This window comes from Bidens hawaiensis, unplaced genomic scaffold (assembly GCF_021521415.1).
Source record: "Bidens hawaiensis isolate Kalapana, Puna unplaced genomic scaffold, B.hawaiensis_p1.1 tig00002273_1, whole genome shotgun sequence".
NCBI lineage: Eukaryota > Viridiplantae > Streptophyta > Magnoliopsida > Asterales > Asteraceae > Bidens > Bidens hawaiensis.
The window spans coordinates 1865819-1882039 of NW_027491121.1; positions in this window are offsets into that span (position 1 = coordinate 1865819).

A 16221-nucleotide genomic window follows, 5' to 3' on the forward strand; every position below is an offset into this window, starting at 1 on the left:
AACTTGTGGTCACACGCCCAGGCCCTAAACCGGGGTGTGACATCAACGCACCACTCATCCAACCCATCCAAGCCATACAAGAACCACCACCTCCTCCACTACAAGCACCTCAAGTCAACCATGGCAATCAAGGGCGAGCTTTTATGATGAACGCTAATCAAGCTCAAGTGGCAAACGATGTCGTGAACGGTATGTTTTTGGTGAACCATCATTTGGCTTCTATTTTATTTGATACTGGTGCCGATAGAAGTTTTATTTCTTTGAAATTTGAGTCGAAAATTGTTATGCCTCGAACTAAGCTTTCCCGACCGTTTTCTGTTGAAGTCGCCAATGGCAATTCCATTACCATCAATTCCGTCGTCCGCGATTGTACTCTCATCCTTGCTAATCATAAATTCTCTATCGATCTCATCCTGATGCAAATGGGAAGTTTTGATGTCATAGTAGGCATGGATTGGTTATCTTTGCATCGTGCTGAAGTTGTTTGCTTCAATAAATAAATTCATTCGCATTCCGCTCATCAACGGCAAAATTCTTAAAGTCTTTGGAAACACTACTTCTAGAAGACTTAATCTCATGTCATGCTCTCAATCGCAAAAGTACTTACACCAAAAGTACGTTCCGGTTATAGCTCTCGCGATGATAAAAGACAAAAAGGAAAGGAAAATTCAAGATATTCCCATTGTTCGTGATTTCCTCGATGTCTTTCCTGACGATGTCACCGGTCTTCCGCGCGTTCGTCTGATTGAATTCCGAATCGATCTTATGCCCGGCGCAATGCCCGTGGCCAAGGCTCTTTATCGTTTAGCCCCGTCGGAAATGCAATAATTGTCGAACCAACTCAAAGAACTTTCCCATAAAGGTTTCATTCGTCCAATATCTTCTCCTTGGGGCGCTCCCGTTCTCTTCGTGAAAAAGAAAGATGATTCGTTTCGTATGTACATCGATTACCGAGATCTTAACAAACTCGCCATCAAAAATCGATATCCCTTGCCACGTATCGATGACCTATTCGACCAATTTCAAGGCGCAACTTGTTTCTCCAAAATCGATCTTCGATCGGGTTATCATCAATTGCGTGTTCGCGAAGAAGACATTCCTAAAACCGCTATCTGTACTTGATATGGACATTTCCAATTTTTGGTTATGCCCTTCGGGTTAACAAATGCACCCGCGGTATTTATGGATCTCATGAACCGCGTTTGCAAACCATTCCTTGATAAATTCGTTATTGTCTTTATCGATGTCATCCTTATCTTTTCTAAATCCAAATCCGAACATGAACATCATTTGCGTTGCATTCTCGAACTCCTTAGAAACGAACGACTCTACGCCAAATTCTCCGAATGTGAATTTTGGCTCGAGGAAGTTCAATTTTTAGGACATATCATAAACGACAAAGGTATTCATGTTGATCTCGCTAAAATTGAGGCCGTTAAGGATTGGAAAAATCCAACAACTCCCACGTCAATTCGATCCTTCCTCGTTTTGGCCGGATATTATCGGCGTTTCATTCGAAACTTTTCTAAGAGCTCTTTGCCTCTTACCTCCCTTACTCATAAAGAAAAACCATTTGATTGGGGTTAGAAGCAAGAGGAAAACTTTTGTATTCTCAAGGACATGCTTTGCAATGCTCCCGTTCTAACCCTTCCCCATGGACACGATGATTTTGGTGTATTTTGCGATGCCTCTCATCAAGGTCTTGGTTGTTTCCTCATGCAACGAGGTCAAGTCATCGCATACGCATCAAGGCAGCTTAAGGTCAACGAGAAGAACTATACGACTCACGATCTCGAACTTGGTTCCGTCGTTTTCGCTCTCAAAATCTGGAGACATTACCTTTATGGTACGAAATGTGTAGTTTTTACCGATCATAAAAGCATTCAACATAATTTTAACCAAAAAGATCTCAACATGAGACAACGACGATGGGCCGAATTACTTAGTGATTACGATTGCGAGATTCGCTACCATCCCGGTAAAGCGAATGTTGTCGCCGATGCCCTAAGTCAAAAGGTTAATGTTAAATCCGTTCTGCTCTTAAGCGTTGTTGCTCAAACCGATATACAAATTCGTATCTTCCAAGTGATGTGTGTCTAAAAGGTGTTTCTTTCTACGGAACTCACAACTAAGCTTTAAATTTATAAAATGGATTTTCCTAACAAAACTACACACAACCGGCAAGTGTACCGACCGTAATTAATATAGAACTAAGGAAGTCCGAGTATCGAACATGAGAACACGTGAAAACGTCTATGATCACTAACCCTAGAAAAGACCTTCCTAAGAATAATATTTTTTAAATGATTTATAATAATTAAACTACTTGACCTAACTTACTTTAACTAAGTTAAAAGACTAAACTTAACAAGACTTAACGAAACTTTACGATTGTGACTGACAATGGAGAAAAACGTCTACCTAGGTCAGAATCATATTGAAGGTCTAATAAGCTAATGGATTGAATAACCTCACGACACCGGTATCTAAGGATGACACAACTAAGGTTCGCTCAAGAAAGCTAGATCACCTTTCGGTCTCACTAACAAACCCTAACTTACACTTAATTGATTTTAAGAACAAACCGGGAAACGAATTGCTAAAGTGTTCTAATGTCGACTCTCCTCTCGGTCTCACCGACACACAACCCTAATGGAAACGAATACTACGCAACCAAGGATGGAGGAACAATTTGGTTTAACTTAAACTAGATCAACTAATTGCTCACAAACCCAAACCCGACAAACCCACTCTCGCGCGATCCTAATCCTAACAAGTAAAAGCTATGAGACGAGTTTACTTCCTATCACCTCTTGGTCTCTAAGAAGGTGCCTACCCGCTAAATTCAATCAATTAACACACCCAACTAAACCCTACGCTTGTACACCCCGCAAACAATCTCTAAACACAAAGTAAAGAGTCAAACAAGCAACAATCAATCAGTCAAAGCAAAGGGTTTATGAGTATAATTAATAAAATCACAGCCACTAAACACAACCTAATTCAATATTAAACCAAAATTTCATTAACAAATCAAATTATGATGATCAAACAATCCATAAAACTCACTAAAACCTAACAATATTCATCAAACCTAGGTAGAACTAACAAGTTTAGCCTAACATAACTTTTGGACAGCAGGTATAACTTAATGTAAAACAACATATTAATCATTACAAACATCATTAAAATCATTCAACAATCTATGATAATCAATAACAACTCAAACCCTAACTCAATTGCAAAAGAATTCAAGTTTAAAGTTCAAAATCAAAGAGTTATGAATACTAACAAGAACACAAGGTTTATGAATGTTATACTCAAGATTAGGGCTGAGATTAGTGATGAATATTAACCCTATATGCTGTCCGCAACCGTCTCTAATGATCTTATTCTTCCTCTAGCCACCACTAGCTTCCAAAACCCTTTTTTCTTTTCTTTTCTTGGCTGCAGATTGCGATCGGAACTATGGGGGCTGCTGATTTCGGGATTAGGGCTGGCTAGGATTTGTTTTTTTTGTTGTTTATTATATTATAACACATATGGGCTTCAAAAAATGGATATGGGTCGGGCCTTTAACTTGATTCTTCAATAATAGTGCATAAAAGGCCTCTAAATCTCTTTCAAAGCTCGGTTTCTTTCTCTATAAACCCGTAACCTACAAAATAAATATTAATGTAAGATCATACTAAAACAAGTTAAAAATATTAAATATTATATAAATAAGCGATTATAACAATGATAAATGGTGCGGAAAATAAGTGTGTATTACAACACATCACCAAGCCCAACGTGCAAGGTAACATGTATGACGAAATATCATATGGAGCCGAACTTCAACTCGAATCCAAACCCGATGGTCTTTTGTACTTTCTAAATCGATTGTGGGTTCCCAATCGCGATGAACTTCGTACTTGTATACTCGACGAAGCTCACAATTCGCGATATTCCGTTCATCCCGGTGCGGATAAGATGTATTTCGATCTTCGTGCTACCTTTTGGTGGCCGGGTATGAAAAAGGACGTAGCATTGTTTGTATCTAAATGTCTTACTTGCTCAAAAGTCAAAGCCGAATATCAAAGACCTTTTGGTCACTCAAGTAACCACCGATTCCCGTTTGGAAATGAGAAGACATTGCTATGGACTTTATCACTAAACTACCCAACACCCAAAAAGGCAACGATAGCATTTGGGTGATCATCGATTGTTTAACCAAATATGCTCATTTCATTCCGATCTGCGAAAAGTATTCTGTCGAGCAGCTTGCTCAATCTATGTTCGGGAAATTGTGTGCCGACACGGTTTACCATTGACTATCATTTTTTATCGTGATGCTCGTTTTACCTCTCATTTTTGGCTATCTCTTCAAGAATCCTTGGGAACTCGTCTCGATCTTAGCACCGCTTATCATTCTCAAACAGACAGTCAATCCGAACGTACGATCCAAACCCTCGAGGATATGCTACGAACGTGTGTTCTTGATTTCGGTGGGAATTGGGATTCTCACATTCCGTTCATCGAGTTTTCCTATAACAATAGCTATCATTCTAGCATTGATATGGCTCTTTTTCAAGCTCTTTACGGTCGAAAATGTCGTTCTCTGATTATTTGGAACGAAATCGGTAAAGCTCAAATCACGGGACCCGAAATGGTCCAAGAAGCCACTGACGTCATTGATCAAATCCGTAAGAACCTCCTAGCCGCTAGAAGTCGTCAAAAGAGTTATGCCGACAAACGGCAAAAACCGATCGAATTTAATGTTGGCGATCTTGTCATTCTAAAAGTATCTCCTTGGAAGGGGGCAGTCCGGTTCGGAGAGAAGGGTAAGCTAGCTCCTCGTTTCGTTGGTCCATTCAAAATCCTTGAACGTGTTGGGAAGGTAGCTTATCTACTCGAACTACCGCAAGAACTTGCCGATGTTCATCTGACATTTCATGTTTCGAATCTTAAAAAGTGCTTAGCCGAGGGTAATCTCCATATACCTCTCGACGAAGTACATGTCTATGAGTCGATGATCATGGTTGAACGACCCATTGAGATCATGGATCTCAACGAGAAGAAAACCAAGCGTAGTCGTATTCGGTTAGTAAAAGTTCGATGGAAATCACGGCGTGGCGTGGAATTCACTTGGGAACGAGAAGACGCAATGAAAGAGAAGTATCCACACTTGTTCGCTTCATCGTCTTCATCTTAATTTCGGGATGAAATTCCCTAAAGTAGGGGATACTTTGACATTCGTCAAATTCGGGTCTTGATTTGTAATCGTTTTGTAACCTTTTATTTATGTAAACCGACCCGTTTTGTAAACCGAATCTTATGTTATAGAAAATATTGGATATTTATGTTACTAAATCATCCTCCTTGGTTCATATTAAAAAAACCCTTTTTACGGATTCGAAAACGCCTTTAAAACGATCAAATTACATCAAAAACGAACTTTCAGGACGTGTAACGAACCACAAGACGAGCTGGGCCAACCCCCCACCCCTCCGGGCACGCCGTGAAGCGCGGATAAGGCAAGGGTTGAGGTCGTGCGGTGCCTAGTGATGTATGCACATGTATTACGGATTTTCTTGTTGTTTTGTGCTTTGCTTGTTTGTTTAATCAACCCATTTGCTTGTAAACATGAAAGAGAACCTTGCAGTGAATCTTTGAACCTTACCCTATATATACACACCCATCTTCTTCATTTTACACTTGCTCTTACTCCAAATTCTCTCTCAATTCTTAAGATTCAAAAGTTGTTCTTCATATTCTTAGTAGTTTGACTTCCCAAGTCAAACTAACCATAGTCTTTCATTTTAATTAACTTACTAAATCTTATTAATACTTGTTTATGGTGGTACAACATATATATAATATACACCCCTTGTTACCTTTGGTAGTTACTTCTCCGATTCCGGTCGGTGAGGTTTCAGACCTTGTAAGGCAGGCTTCATGGAGAACTTCGTGTTCTTGATATATATATATATATATATATATATATATATATATATATATATATATATATATATATATATATATAACTTGTTCATACATACTAGCCATGCTTAAATTCTACTCATTTTAGTTTATTTACAAGTTCCATGGTTATGGGTTTGAGGGTCTATGCTTCGGTTTAACCGTAAATAGCTCTAAACCGTAAACCGAACTTTGCTTACTAGTTTTTGTTAAATACTTGTTTAAACATGTTTAATGTTAGATCTCAGTTTATAAAATCATTTTTTATAAGTTCTATGGTTATGGCTTTGTAGATTCTAACCTCGGTCTTAACCCGATACTAGATCTGAACCGAAAACCGAACTTTTGTTTAGAGACTTTATTGTTAACTTTTTGGTTGTAAAACTTAAATATTTTCATTTGTACATTATTATACAAGTTCTTGGATATTTGGGCATGTGGAAACCACCTATGAACTTATTGTGAGATGGAAACCGAATCAAACCGAACTAAACCGACTTTTACTCGCTTAAGACACACAAGTGTGTATTTAGCTATCAAGATTTGTATATTTCTTTAAAAATAGCTTACCAACTGATTTTAATTATTTTCTTAAGTACTTGGAAATATTGGATCCAACTTGATCTCATAAAAAAGTTTGGACAGACAAAACCAAACACTCGCTTAACGTACGTTGTTAGTTATAAAAAAATAGATCTACATACTTGGTTAAGTCTTACTAAATTTTTATGAGTTCTCACATAACATTTAACATTTTGAAAAGTTGACTTTGGGTTTGACCAATTGTCAAGACCCGAACCAACAACCCGAACACTCATTAAAACCCGTTTGAGTATCTTTATTCCAAAGGGACTTGCATTCTTGCATTTTACCCACCTTATTACTTAACATAGGTTGAGTAAATATTAAGGTTAGATACTTTAACCCGGTTTCGAGCAAACGTATATTTTTAAAGGGTTATTATTATTATAAATTCTTAAATAGTTACATTTTAAACCTTGAACTTTAATTGTTTACTTTTCTCAACAATTATTTTATTTTAAGACTTTCAAGACGACCTTTCTAAACTCGAAACTTAGTTCCTTTTTAGGCTTTGTTTGTTAAACTCGTCGTTCCGGCAAATCTTCAAACTATCATCTTTCAAGTTTATTACTTGAATGTGAGTACTTTCATACCCCGTTTTCCATCTTTTGTTTTGGGGGTGGCATTTCATACTTATTCAACTAAATGCTTTATACTTGAATCTTAAACCATAAACGTTATTGTATACTTTACTTAAATGATTGCTCTATTTGGTGTTCTATGATTATTTGCCTATGTGTTTATCGCTTTTGGTTGGTGGAACTATAAAATCCTAGTCTATTTGGCATCCCCTTATAGCAAGGTGTCGTTAACGTAATGCAATTAACGATAACTATAAAATCCTAGACTATTTGGCATCCCCTTATAGTTAGGTGTCGCTAACGTAAATCTATTAGCGATTTTATCCAAATTATTGCTTTTATTTATTGTTTTGTATACGAGTAATGTGGCTTTTCCTTACTATATACTATTATGCTCAAACTTATGAATTGCTCACCAACCTTTGTGTTGATAAACTTTATTTTATAAAATGTTACAGGTTTGCATCTTGGTTGAGTCGAGCTTGTGGAGAAAACGTGTCAAGACCTTCAAGATATTTGAAAAATGAACAAATATTTAATTTGCTATATTTTTGTGATATCTTGTTATGACTATTTATGTTTATTTATTATGTGACATTTTCGATGTTGTGAAATTAAATGAGTTTGTTAAATATTGTCGCTTTAATTAGTGTCATGTGCTTATAGGCAATCATTACACCTCGGCATGTTCCGCCGCCTTTGGTCGGGGTGTGACATTATGTATTTACATTATAACCTTCAAACTTTAATTATTTATTTTACCTGTCAAGTTATTTTATCTTAAAGCTTTTAAAACCATCTACTAACTCAAGACCCTATTTAATCTAGGTCTTGCCTGTTGAACTTACCCTTCCCCGTTTTATCGCAAACTATCCTTCAAGTTACTTATCTCATATGAGTACATTTCATCCCCCTTTTTTCTTTTTATACTTTGGGGGTAACATGCATACTTATTCAAAACAAGAATGATTTATAATACTCTATCCTCAAACCGCAAACTCTAGGGTGTATGATACTTAGAATACTTTCTCTATTGTGTGTTATATGTTTCATATGTTTTACGTGCACGGGTGTTTATTTTTATGTTGTTGTGGAACGAAATAAGTATAATCATACGCACCCCTAACTACTTAGCCTTGTGCAAATAGAATAGGGCATCGTTATCAAAGTATGTCGGTTGCTACCGATTAGAAAGGATACTCATTTACTTATGATTTATATACCGCAATCGATGCTTTTATTTATAGTCTCATATACGTTTGTGGATTTTCCCTCATATTATATATAATCAAAACTATGAAATTGCTCACCAACATACGTGTTGACAAGTATTATTTTATGCACTGTTACAGGTTTGATTATTGGTTTATTGGAGTTTGAAGATGCTATCTTATTTGAGACCGCTTAGGTTATTAGAAAAATGAACAATTAAATTCTTATATTTGGTGTTATTTGTATGAACAAGATGTGTTACTTTTGGTGATTGAATGAAATGAATGAATAGTTTAAATATTGTCGCTTTAATAGTGTCTTGTGTTCTTGGGCAATCAGTTGCATCCCGGCATGTTCCACCGCCTTTGGTCGGGGTGTGACAGTTTTGAATTAAACCGTGAGCCAAATAATTAGTAATGGTATTTTGTCGTCGAAAACTGACACCAGAATGTTGAAAATTGTAACCAACCAAACCGAATCATTATCAACGATTTGGTTCCGATTTGGTTTGTACTTTGATAATTTGAGTTTAAAATAAGAATGATTAAAATAATCCAATAAACGGTTTCATGATTTCAAATAAAACAATAAACACCCATAAATCTATTATATGTTACTAAGGTTTGTGTTTCCCGCTGCAACGCGCGGGCACCCGTCTAGTTTTATATGATGTTGCAGTATTCGTTATGCTTTCATATACACTTACATTGTTGCATATTAATACTTTTCATATAAGTTTAATGCTACAAAGTACAAACACGATCTACTCGCATTTAACTAAAGGACTAACACCACATGGCCTTGTAATCTCTTGAGTAGGTCCAACTATGTAAGATTCTCGAGTGGACATTAACATTTCATGAATCCTCATAAGCGGCGAAAGTTTTTGTTGATGACAAGAAAGAATTTGATCTTGGTTCCAAAAAGAAGCCTTATGGCAACGTCTATACCTTGGGTCCGGAATTCGGAAAGAAGACTTGGGTAAGATTTAGACCTTAAATTCGAAAATGGCCTTCTTATAAGAATTGAACATTAAGTTCGAAAACAAGTCTACAAGGTCAAGTTTTGGACCTTGAGTCTGGAAGAAGCCTTCTAGCAAGAATTGGACCTAGAGTCCAAAAAGAATCATCTAGATAAAAAAAGAGTAAAAAAGAAGAAGTCTTGTCCATGCAAGCGTAGCACGAGCCTAAGTTCCCAAAAAGTCTTTTACCCAAAAGTAAGCAAAAGTATTCAACCACTTAAGGTACTACACTAATGTTTAAGTTTCACAAAGAGTATAATATATTTTATTGAAACCAATAAACAAGGACAATAAGTCTTGAATGATTACAACCGGATTCGTCGTTAGCAGCACCGCTATACGATAAGAATAGCAAACAACCTACTGATTGTGGAAGAAGTGTTAATCGATTACGCTAGTAATAATAAAGAGAATGTTTTCTTATAAGTAGGCGACGACCCAATTGCACAAGGAAGGAATAGACCATTGACGTGGTATTTTATCTTCCTGAATAGTTTGGTGTTTCCATAGGCAGCACAAGACGCTCCTATCCTAACCAGTGGCGGATCCAGAAAAAATTTCATAGGGGTCGGAAATTTTGAAGGTCGATTGTCTATCGCTAAAAATTAAATTTTTTGGTATCTTTGGGCCGGGTCGGGTCACAAAAAAAAACAGTTAGAAAATTAAATTATAAATACAAAACAAAATTACATCAATCATGAGGTGCATTTAGACAAACATCAAGGCCCTGACTCGGTGTGCGAAAGCGCACCAATTTATGTATGCGATAAAAATATGAATAAACTTATATGATTTATGTAAACACAATGGCGAAGCGTAAAACTTTTAAATATGTGTCTATATGTATTATACATCTATAATATATATAAACGAAAACATAAAAAACCTAACTGTCGTGATGTGGTCGCTCTCCCTTTTTTTGGAGTCACCAGATATCCTTGATTTTTAAATGAAGGCTTTTCATGCATTTGACTTGAATTCATGGGTATGTGTCTAATCAAAACCATATATTTCTTATCACACCCCAAAACACGGCCTAGGAGTGTGACGACTATGTTGGTACCATATTTGTGAATAAATTAGAGTTACGTTCGATTAGCGGAAGTCTTATAAACATGTGGATTAAAGTTGTAAATTTTTACATATATATATAAGTCGGGATTTTAAAAGATTCCCGATCAAGTTCAAAAGATTATCTGTTTTATGCATACAAAACCACCATTTAATATTCTAAGTTTATACAAAACATCTCCGAGCCATCGGATATATAAATAGCACTTCAACATTCCAAGCACTAATCTTGTTCACCTACAAAATGTAAATAAAATACGTCAGCAACGAATTACGAATGCTGGTGAACACGCTGACGCTAAAACATTTTCTTTTATTTTATTACCCCTCGAGACTACGCCTGCCTCGGCCCATCGTGGCTTAGGAATAACAAAGTTAATTAACACATCTATAAATTCAAGTCTCTACTCTAGGTCACCTTAGCAAACACCGCAGCGTTCGAGTTAGTTAAGTACCCGTAAGTATACACAATGATCGTACTTCCAGCGGGAAAGCGTCCTATGATCAGGGTGGTGCGATGTGCCCATAGTGTACTACCACATATGTAAGGATCCAGACACACGTATACCACAGCCCGAGGGCTAGGTTTATACTTTCATTTATAATGGTTTTAGGGACATGTAGTCCCTTATAATCATTTTCATATAACATGTTTGACTCATTTGAAAACAAGTTTAAAAGTTTGGGGGTGTATTCACCTTATCGCTTTGGGATCGGCTTCAACACCGTCCGAGGGTCTTTCCCTTTCTATCTCGCACCTATAGTACGAGTATAACCAATTGTTAGTCGGATATACAATCCGGCTTAAGACTTTTAGTCTTATTTTATATTCTCTACCTCGATGAACCTTTAGTTCATAAATCTCTTTTACTTGAATACCTTTAGTTTAAAAGTAATCTATAAACCTTTAGTTTATGTCACAACCCGACTTAGGGCCTAGGCGTGTGACCACAAGTTGGTACCTGTTTTATAAATATATCAGAGTTTTGGTTGATTTTAGCGGAAGACTTTAGGTTTGAATATAATATTAATTTACATTGAAAATTTACTCGGGAATTAAATACCGGAGTATTAGGTTACAAAAGATAAGTTTCATATTACAAGGATTTTATCAAAACGGAGCCATCTTGTACGCAATACTATCTTCATAAGACTCCAATCCTTGCTATTGCTACTTATGCTTAATTACCTGCAATGGGTTTGGAAAAATACGTCAGCTATATGCTGGTGAACACGTATGACTCAATAAAACATTTTGAATGACAATATAATACAAATGTAGTTTTCTTGACAATCTCAGCGGAAGCATTTCTACTTCCGGTATATGTACCACTGCCCTACACACACAACGGTATTCCCCGAGCCAAACGGCCCTAAACTGAGAACTGGTCATGACCGTTTAAGCTCGCGGCTTCATTTCCTTTGATTGATTGATTGAGCTTTAACAGTTATGTTTGGATCCAGACATATGCGTATTCGGTCTGAGTTGATATTATTCTCTACTTTGTATTATAATGTTTTAGAGATTTCATTATCTCATGTAGACATTGATTGACTCGTTAAGACAAACACCCGTTCGTCTCATTGAGTATAAATATGTTTTAACTGATTAAAAAGGTTGACGTATTCACCTGTACCGTCGGTGTTGTAAACCTTGACTGATTGATTGATCGACTGTGAATGATATTAACCTATACATAAATAGGTTCGTATGAATGTTTTGAATGATGTTAAGCTATGATTGTAAGCTTAACCTTGAAATCGTTTGTCTTTGATTGTGAATGAAAACAATTAGTTTTATGTGACGTTTGATATAGCATGCTTTGGCCTAATAGGTTCTATCACGTTGGTAAGTTTCTCCAGGTAAGTTAACGGGTCCCTCGGTTGATTGGGATTTATGCGAATTACTTTTCCTTAGGCAAGAAACCTACTACTAATGATATCCCCCTTCCAGTTACTACATGCCCGTCAAAATATATCTTTCGTTTAACATTACTTCATTATGAAGTAACGTTTATGAAAACATGATTGTGAATGAATGTTTGTAAAATACGATCAAGGTTAAAGGCCATAGCCTTGATTGATAGTCTAAGCTATAATTCAAATAACTTAAACATAACTCCTACCTTAATTCGGATGCTTAGATTGATAATGCAATAAGGCAGGACTTGATCTACTCGTTTATGTGATTGCTAGCTTAATTCCAACTTCGTTTCTTGCACGTTTTACGAGAAAATGGCATGTCGGCTTGTTACGGCAACAGGGCACGTTTTCCAAGGCTATGTGTGTGTAAAGAAAGGTGTGTTTGGGATGAAATGAACTCATGCCCGTCACCCCCCTTTTATATCCCATCCTGGACCCCGTCGCGTACCGCGCCCGGTCCTTTGGGACTGGTCGCGTACCGCGACGCCGCAAAATTACACCGCCTTATGCGGTGTTGACACGTGGCCTGTCATATTACGCCACGTGTCGACACGGTGTTCAACACGTGTCCACTGACTCAGCAACCCCATTGCGCTACGTGATGGGTTTGTTTGGTACCCCGTCGCGTACCGCGACAGAAGAAGATTTTCATAATTTACAATTATGGTCCCTGTACTTTCTAAGTTAGTATATTTAGACCAAAATTGAGAGGGTTCGGGACGTGGTGTTACAGTTTATTTATAAAAACCCGGCGTTTCTTCTTCTCAAAGAAACGTATTCTTTTTCTTTTATTATTTAAGAATACTCATTATTACTTAAATAATAATGTCATAACCAAGAATATATATATACTTGCACACATGTATATATTTATTATCACAACATATCTTTTACTGTTTCTTTGTTATGTTTTCTTTTATTTTTTTATCGAGGTGTCGAGTATAACCTCGACTTAAGGTTTAAGCCTTTATAATGTTTTATTATTATATTCATTGGCGTTTTAAGCCATACCTTAAAGGCTTAAGAAAACCCTAGTGATTCGAGCAGCACTCCAACGCGGCTTCACTTCTTGATCAACTCTTTTTCTCGACACTCCTTTCTTGAAACGCAAATCAATGAACGCCAATCTTCAACACTCGTTGGCAATCTTCTCGAGACTCATTGCCATAATAACAAACGCCTTCTTGGTATGTGGGTGGAGTGTGGCACAAACTTCGAAGAATCGTAGGCACGCAAAATGAGGAATCGAGACACGGAAATCGAGGTATTATGGCATGTTTATCGAGGTGGATCGAGGGTAGAGAGAAGATTGTATGTGTATTTTTGGTGTGAAATTATTGTAACATCCTAAAAATTTTAATTATAAATAAAGAAAGTTATGTTTAGTGATTTCACGTTGTTAATTATTTAATGTCGGGTAAGGAGGGAGTTGGGCTAGATTGCGTAAGATGGGTTAAATGAGAATGGGCCTCGGGTCCGTGGGCTTAGAGGGATATAAATATCCCATCCCAAACCCAATCTTTCATTTCCACCTTCTTTCTTCACACACTCAAAACACACACATTCTAACCGATCAAGATTCGAAGCCGAGACCCGAGATTTTGTTGATAGAACTGAGTTGGTAAGGTAAGAACATATCCACCAAAGCTAATATTACTGAAAATGGTTAGGATTGGATGGGTTAACCGGACCCGAAACCCAAACTGCCCAAATCGGACCCCTAAAACGTCGATTTTAGGCCGATTTGATGGTTGGGATTTGTAGGCGCCGATCATACGATTCCGTGGGTACCAAAATCGAGTTATTTGGCTAAGAAACGAAGGATTTATGGGCAAACAGATCTGCAGCGCGATAACTTCGCCTGCAAGATTAAGTTCGCCTGATGAACTTCGCCTTCAAGCGTAAGTTCGCCTTCAAGCGTAAGTTCGCCTAAGGTTTAACTTCGCCTGAAGCCAAGTTCGCCTAAGGTTTAACTTCGCCTGAAGCCAAGTTCGCCTAAGGTTTAACTTCGCCTGAAGCCAAGTTCGCCTAAGGTTTAACTTCGCCTGAAGCCAAGTTCGCCGAAGGTTTAACTTCGCCTGAAGCCAAGTTCGCCCGAGGTTTAACTTCGCCTGAAGCCAAGTTCGCCCGAGGTTTAACTTCGCCTGAAGTGAAGTTCGTTTAGAAAATAAATTAAAAACCTAATGGAAAATGTGTTAAGGCAGCTTAACCCCAGCCAGGGGCTCTGCCCCTTGGACCCCGCTAGGGGCTGCCGCCCCTAGAACCCAGCTGCCAGGGGCGCTGCCCCCGGACCCCCGTTCGTTGTGGGTCATATATAGATAGAAATACAAAACGAGTAGTAGTAGTTAATTGATATGTGTAAATATTATACAGTTAGCCGAGCCCAGTTAAAGAAAGGAATTACGATCAACGGCGAGCGTAACAGGATCCAGGTGAGTTTCTAGCCCCATTCCTTGTTATGTTTTCGGGGCTGTGTGCATACTTGATGTGTTGTTAATACATTTATCCTAAGTGATAAGTGTATTCCATATGTGATATATGTGATATGTATGAATGATTGCTTGATGGTACGTGAACGATCTTCGGATATTGCACGTACTGTCAGGTTGTAACGTTATAAATATGGTAAGTATGATATGTATGTTTATGTGTATGAACGTAATAAAGTTAATAAAAGAAGGAAATGACGGTTGTATGGTTGTATGGTTACGAAAAGGGTACCGAGCCCTAATAATACTCGAGGTATGATGTATGGTTGTATGGTAACGAAGAGGGAATCGAACCCTACTAATATTCGAAAACAAGGGACCAGACCCTTATAATATCTGTGATGTTAGGGACCAGACCCTTATAATATCTGTGATGTTAGGGACCAGACCCTTACAATATCTGTGAGGATAGGGACCAGACCCTCATAATATCTGTGATGTTAGGGACCAGACCCTTATAATATCTGTGATGTTAGGGACCAGACCCTTATAATATCTGTGAGGTTATAGGGCGAAAGGCTCTTTAAAACGTATGATTATGAATGTAAAGAAAGTATGTAAGTAAGAATGAAGGTATGAGTACTTATGTGTGTATGAAAGAAAGTTATGAGGTTAAGTACGTATGTATGTAAGAAGGTATTGTATGGTATTGTATGATTAACTAGAACTCACTCAGCGTAGCTGACTTTTAGTATGCACGCAGGTGAGTAGGATGAGACAGCTGGCTTGAGTGGAGGACACATGGCAGAAGACTAAAGCCTGGCATCTGAAGATCTGATATGTTTTATAAGTTATGTTTTGATTTTGAAAGACAAGAGGAATGTTTTAAGACATGATTATGAATTGATATGTAATGTTTTATGAAAGTTTTATATTCCGCGTAAAGTTTTTAATTAACTCTGATATTTAGAACTGTGTTTATGAGTAAATCCAACACGAAAGTAGGGCTACCGGTAACGGGGCCTTACAATTATGAAGACCCGGGGCTGCTATTTATAGGCAAAATTCTGAAACCCGTCGCGGTACGCGACGACCTCCTTGGCACCCGTCGCGTATCGCGACGTAGGCCAAGACAGTCACCATATAGGCCTGCCACGTGTCGCCACGTGGCAGACGGTGTGCCACGTGACGGACGATGTGTCACGTGTTGCCACGTGTCGGGACAAGTGGCGAAAGGTGTGCCACGTGTGGACGCGTGGCAGTCTTGTGCCAGAGATGTCAGGCCACGTCATCGCGTATCGCGATGACATAAGTTAACAGCGATCGCGTATCGCTGTTGACTTTTTCTAGAAGTGTTGACCAAGCCCCATCGCGATATGCGATGGGCTTATCTTTTGCCCCGTCGCGTAGCGCGATAGGACAAGAAGACAGATTTTTCATT